The sequence below is a fragment of the Simochromis diagramma genome, unplaced genomic scaffold (assembly GCF_900408965.1).
Source record: "Simochromis diagramma unplaced genomic scaffold, fSimDia1.1 OVJJ01000575.1, whole genome shotgun sequence".
Lineage (NCBI taxonomy): Eukaryota > Metazoa > Chordata > Actinopteri > Cichliformes > Cichlidae > Simochromis > Simochromis diagramma.
The window spans coordinates 22645-29284 of record NW_024387393.1 but is presented as its reverse complement, the minus strand read 5'-3'; the positions used below and the strand labels follow the sequence as shown (position 1 = coordinate 29284).

At 43.9% G+C, this 6640-nt stretch overlaps 1 long non-coding RNA gene across 1 annotated transcript; it reads left to right on the top strand.

Annotated features, from left to right (window-relative positions):
• The first annotated feature begins 267 nt into the window (after positions 1–267).
• Positions 268–1458, top strand: LOC120720298. Its single transcript, XR_005692876.1, has 3 exons — positions 268–614; positions 822–974; positions 1389–1458. It is a non-coding gene; the product is annotated as an uncharacterized LOC120720298 (long non-coding RNA).
• The last annotated feature ends 5182 nt before the right edge of the window (positions 1459–6640 follow it).

Sequence of the window (6640 nt, the reverse complement as noted above, 5' to 3'; positions counted from 1 at the left end):
GGGGCGGCCAGCTGCTGCGACCGGTTGGGGAGAGAGAAAGAAGATGGGATAAAGACCTGCTGTGGAAGAGAGACAGTGACGGAGTTTGTGACTCTGTGTTTATGTTTTAGTAGTTATTATTATTCTGGGTTTTGTTTTCATGTTCCTATGTGTTCCCCAGTCTGTGTGACGTTGTTGCGTTGTGTCATTGCGTGTATGTGTTTCCTGTTTTATTTTGAAGGTCTGCGTCTTATGTGAGTGTTTTCAGGTTGCCTCCCTAGTCTCGTCACGTTAATCACACCCAGCTGTGTCCCCCACCTGAGTGTGATCTCCCTGTGTTCTCTGAGTGTTTTTAAGTCTTGTCTTCTGTCTTAGTCATTGCTGGTTCGTCTGTGTTGTTTCCCCTCGGTCTCCCTGCGTCTCTCCGTATGTATTTCCCCGGACCTCCTGCATCTTCGTTTCTGGTTTGTTTTGTTAGTTTTACCCAGTTTAGGTTTTCCTGTTTCACCTTCACCCACGCCATTGCTGTTCGTATTTTCTTTTGTTAAATAAATACTCATCTGCACCAGAGCTGCCGCATTTTGGGTCCTATCTCCAATTCCACACGTCTGCCACCGCGGACGTGACAAACAGAGGTTAATAACAGATATGATTCAGTGCAAAGAGGTCTATTAACACATAGTGAGTGAGAATCATGGAAATCCTCCGGCAGCCTACATCTATTGCAGCATAACTAATGGAGGATTCAGGGTCACCTGGTCCAGCCCTAAATATATACTTTACCAAAGAGGAAAGTTTTAAGCCTAATCTTGAAATCTTGTCTCCCGAATCCAAACTGGAAGCTGGTTCCACAGAAGAGGGGCCTGAAAACTGAATGTGTTCACTGACTGGTGTTGCCAGCTTTGGTGGTTCGTCTCCCGCTCAAAGAGAACCAAAAAGAGAACAATACAGTGTTCAGCTGGCTGGCTGTGCTCTACACACACAGCCCTGCTCTGGTACAGTAAAAACCACATTTACATTTGTTTACATTTCCAATGTAGAGGATGAGTTTAGATCACTGTGGTCCAAGCTTGTCGTCAGTTATAGAAACTGGATGTTGCACAGGAAAGTGTGTTTCCTTACATTTATTTTGTGTTGACAGAAGTCTTTGATTCATATTGATTATTAAAGAGCAGCTGTTCACACGTTTAGAAAGATGCTTTGAAAGGAAAAACTTCCAACCAATCATTTCTTTTATTAAATGTTAAATCAGTTATTCTTACAATCCAACACATGCAGAAACTTTGACATGCTCTGATGTAAATCTTGAACTTTTTCACATTGTGCATTTTGTCCCTAAATTTTAAAAATATATTTAATTACACTTTTTTCCTCAATGTTTTTATTTTTATTTTTTTTATCTCTTTCAGGTCGTGAATTTAATGAAACCCATAGTTGCTGCTTCCAGTCATGTCGTGGGCAACAAAGATGTTGATAAAGGTGAAGATTTCTATGGCCACATGCAGAATAACTCATCAGACTGCATGTTAAAATTCCTTTGAATGAACCCTCATGACTCAGAGCTTCATATCTGATGTCTCTTAGCATCGTGCACAGCACTCTCATCAGTATTTGGTTCTTTTGTAGTGATCTGTCTCCAGTGTTGACCTCTAACTCTCAGTTTGTTTCTCCTCCACAGAAAGCCAGAACATTTCAGTAGCACTCATGAGAAAGTTTGCCCAGAACCACAGTGCTGAGGTCCAAGCAGCTGTGACCTCACTTCCTGCACAGCAGAGACCCTTGTTAACGTGCATGCCGTGTTTACTTTTTCTTATGTTAGGAGTTCGGGTTCACCATCCTGTGTTCTGTATTTTGATTTCCTGCTTCACTATAAATCGCTGCTGCTGTTCTTTACGCGGTTTGGACACACTTCTTGCTTTGTTCTCAAGAGTGTGAAGTAATGGATTTAATCTGCTAAGGAGAGTTTTTCAGTCCCATTGCTCTTTGGGAGTCAGCGGGCTTTAACCTGTGGAGAAACGCGTGTGTTCTTGCTCCTTCAAACGGTTTTCTTCAGAGATTTCTCACTGTTTGTACACATGCTGAGTGGTTAGTTTTGAAAACACTTACTTTACCTTTACTACTCTGCTCAGAAATGCAACCTGTGACCTTACACAGCCCAAAAACTTATCCTAAAACATAAATTAACAAGGACAGAAGCTTTTTACAAATGCTTCAACAGTGTAATTCTAACAAGCTATGCAATACATCTAATGTCAGTTCAGAGGTATGAAGTGATGACACTTTGACATCACTAAATAAAAGCAGTCTTGTCATAATAAGCTTTGCTGTGGACAGTTGGAGCGTTCATGTTAAACTTTTTCTTACAAATAAAAAAGGTAATCAGATGTTAAGTTTGTTCAGTTTTAGTTGTTCTCATCGTGTTGCTCCTCAGATCTCCCGTTGTCCCTGAGCCTGACTAAAGCTCGGCAGCTTGTTTTCAGGGCATGGCAATGCAGATATGAGCTAAAGGTGACACAGCAAAGAAAAATCAGAATCAAGAAACCCTGAGCTGACTTTCATGGCTGCAGACGTGACATTAAGAGCCTCACAGATCAAAAAAGTATGGGATTTAAACTGCTTCTAGACCTGCACACGTCTGTTTCCAGGGCAGGATATCCATTCCAGTGCAGCAGAAGGAGCGGTCAGTGTGGACCTCAGTGCTGTACAGGACCTCCTGGAGCTGCTTGTCTCCTGGCATCTGGGCTTTCACTCGTATCTGAAGGACAAAATAGGAAAATCAAGTTGCTCTCACTGTCACCTGATTTCCACAGACTGCCATCTGACCACATCCCTGCAGTTGGATCCCACCGCCGTACCTCTAGGATGGGTCTTCTTGGTGTCAACCCAAACCACCCTCTCCTTCAGCTCTGAGCTGAATATATACACATGATTGCTTCTTAAAAAACAAACAAAAACAAAAAAACGTCCCCACACAGAGTGAGACTCAGTCTTGGATGCCCAGATCAGCCAGTGTGGTGTCCAAGAAAGGGAAGGGTTGGTTTGCCAAGTTGGGCTGTACCTCGATGGGCAGTGTCACCAACATGGGGATATCCTGCTCCAGTCTGACGCGCAACATCTTGTTGTGGGACCCCGGGAGCTTCCTGTCTGCCGATCCGCCTCTCCATCGGCCTGCTCCACAGTCGCCCTGCTCCACAGTCGCCGCCTCCTCCACAGAGCGTTTTGTGTCGTCTGCTGCCAGCTTGACTTGCTGATCTTTATCTCAGGAGGCAGTGGGTTTTTACCCTCTCCCCCTTTGGTCCTGTGCGTTATCGTTTAAAACTCGCCATCTGCATCTTTTGGCTCCAGCACGTCTTTATTGTTAGAGTTGTTGCTTGCTGTGTTCTTCTGCGGGGTGCTGATGATTCATTGTTCTGCTTCTTCTGATGGTAAACGCCTCTGGAAAGCCTGAATATGTGAGCGCGTCTGATTCATACAGAGTTCTGCTCTGCCCCCCCGGGCTGATATATGCAGCCAGTGTGGATATGTGTTATGTATCACTCACATGTTAGGTTCATTAGACTGACACAAGGGTGATGCACGGATGTTGGTGTTTTTAGGGCCAAGTGTGAAAGTGGAAGAAAGACAATTTCTTTTGAAATGTTAAAAGAATGTTGGAAATTTGATCAGAATACGGTGAAAATGAGAGAAAAAGATATTTTTCTCAGATCATTGTGTTAAATTGTCATAATCCCCGTGTTCTCTTTAACACTATCAGCTCTATTCTAAACAACCCTGAAAGCCTCTGCTGACACATGTCATCAGTTCCTTTCTTTCTTTGTAAACAAGGTCGAGTCTGTCAGGTCAGCAATAGTACTTCCTACAGACAACCCATCAGTGTTTATTCCATGACTGTAAACATGTTTCCATTTGTCACGTCAGTCTTTACTCTGAAATACAGGAAATGACATCATGGCTCAAAATCTTTGTCGTTCAAACAATTCTTTATTTAACATCATTTTTTAACTTTTTTTTAACAAAATACATTCAATGAAAACTTTAACAACAGGAAACTGATTTTTAATCCAACCACTGAAAAAAAAAAAGGTAACGACTGAACACAAACACTACAGAAGAACAATTTATAATGATTAAAATGGAACTACAGGAAGTTTGATTCATAGCCTCATTTGAACTTTAACTTAAACTTAAGGAGAGCCGACCTGAACTCTGTGGAGCCTGATCTCCAGGGTTTTAAGTTGGACTCTGAAACCAGAGGATGTTTCTCTCTCTCCAGATTCGCTGTCGTCCTGTGATGGGAACGATTTCAGCCCTGCGTGATCGCGCTGATGTTTGCACAGAGCAGATAATGAAGTGAATGTTTTGGCACATTGGTAACAGTGAAACAGTTTATTAGTAACGTGGGATCGTTTGTGTGCAGAGTATGAACTGAGATTACTGAAGCTCTTGTCACACTGCTCACAGCTGTAGTTTCCTTCCATGTGTGTACGTTCATGCTCGTTACGACTACCTGACTGTGAGAAGCTTTTGTCACAGTGTCTGCACTTGTATGGTTTCTCTCCTGTGTGGACTCGTTTGTGTGTTTTAAGCTGACTTGCAGTGGTGAAGGATGACCCACACTGATCACAGAGGTGCTTTTTGACCCCACTGTGAAAGAGTTCATGTTGTTTTAAATCAAATTCAAATTCAAATTCAAATTTTATTTGTCACGTACACAGTCATACACAGTACGATATGTAGTGAAATGCTTGGACAACTGCTCGTGACCTAAAGAAAACAAAAAGGAAAAGGCTATGAATAAGATAGGAAATAAATATGAAAAATTAAAAAGGGTAAATTTAACTAGGAAGGAATAAAATATAAATTAAGGTTAAAAATGAAATAACTGTACAACACAAATTAGAATGAAGGGTAAATTTAACTGGGAAGAATAAGATAAAATATATAAATTAAAGTTGAAAATAAAATAACTGTACAACAAAATACACAATATACAATATAGAACTATATAAGAATGTATGAAGAAATCTAAATATAAATAAATATATACACAATAACAGCAGCTGTACAAGTATTAACCGGAAATGAAGAATATAGTGACCAGTGTTGTGCAAAAACAAAGTCCAGAAAGTCCAGTGTGTGTAAGAACTGTATGTGTGGGTCAGTACTGTGTGGTGGTGTGATTGAGAGACCGTATCGCCTGCGGGAAGAAGCTCCTCCTCAGTCTCTCTGTGTTGGTCTTCAGGGAGCGGAATCGCTTTCCTGACCTCAACAGAGAGAACAGTCTGTTGTTGGGATGGCTGAGGTCCTTCACGATCTTCCTGGCCTTGGTCCAGCACCGCCTGCTGTAGATTGAGTGCAGGTCAGGGAGCTCGGAGCGGATGGTGCGCTCAGCTGACCGCACAACCCTCTGTAGAGCTCGTCTGTCCTGCATGGTGCTGTTCCCGAACCAGGTTAAGATGTTTCCCGCCAGGATGCTCTCTATGGTGCACGAGTAAAAGTTCCTGAGCACCTTGGAGGGCAGTTGGAAGTCTCTCAAGCGTCTGAGGTGGTAGAGACGCTGTCGGGCCTTTTTCACCACGGTGTTGATGTGACAGGACCATGACAGGTCCTGCGTGATGTGAACTCCGAGGTATTTGAAGCTGTCCACTCTCTCCACTGGGCACTCGTTGATGACGGGGGTCTGGTAGTTCCTCTCCTGCTTAGTGCTGAAGTCCACTATCAGCTCCTTTGTCTTACTGACGTTTAGAAGGAGGTTGTTCCTCTGGCACCAGTTCTCCAGATTCCTAATCTCCTTCAGGTAGGCCGTCTCGTTGTTATCAGAGATCAGGCCCACCACGACGGTGTCGTCAGCAAACTTGATGATGGTGGTGGAGCTGGTAGTGGCCACACAGTCATATGTGTACAAAGAGTACAGCAGGGGGCTCAGAACACACCCCTGGGGGGCTCCAGTGCTGAGAGTGGTGGAGGCTGAGACATGTCCGCCCATCCTTACTGCCTGTGGTCTGCCAGTTAGGAAGTTGGAGATCCACTGACACATAGATGAGCTGAGTCCCAGATGCTCCAGCTTGGTGGTGAGTGTGGAGGGAATTATGGTGTTAAATGCAGAGCTGTAGTCTATGAAGAGCATTTTAACATAATTCCCCCTTCTAGTGTCCAAGTGAGTGAGTGATGTGTGGAGGAGATGAGAGATGGCATCGTCTGTGGAACGATTTGGACGGTAAGCGAACTGTAGTGGGTCCAGTGTGTCTGGTAGTGAAGAAATGATGAAGTCTCTGACCAGGCGTTCAAAGCACTTCATCACTACTGAGGTGAGGGCTACAGGGCGATAGTCATTGAGAGAAGCAGGGTGGGGTTTCTTCGGGACAGGAACAATGATGGACTCTTTGAAGCATGTGGGGATCACCGACTGAGATAAAGAGATGTTGAATATCTCAGTGAACACAGGAGCTAGCTGGTATGCGCAGTCTCTTAGGATACGACCTGGGATGCCGTCTGGTCCTGCTGCTTTCCTGGTGTTCACTCTCTTGAAGGCTCTCCTTACTTCATGCTCGGAGATGACGAGCACATTTCCGGTGCTGGCAGTATCTTCCTGTCTGCAGCCGTTAGCACCGCTAACACTAGCATTGTTGGAGACCTTAGCTGCAGCCTCGAAGCGAGCATA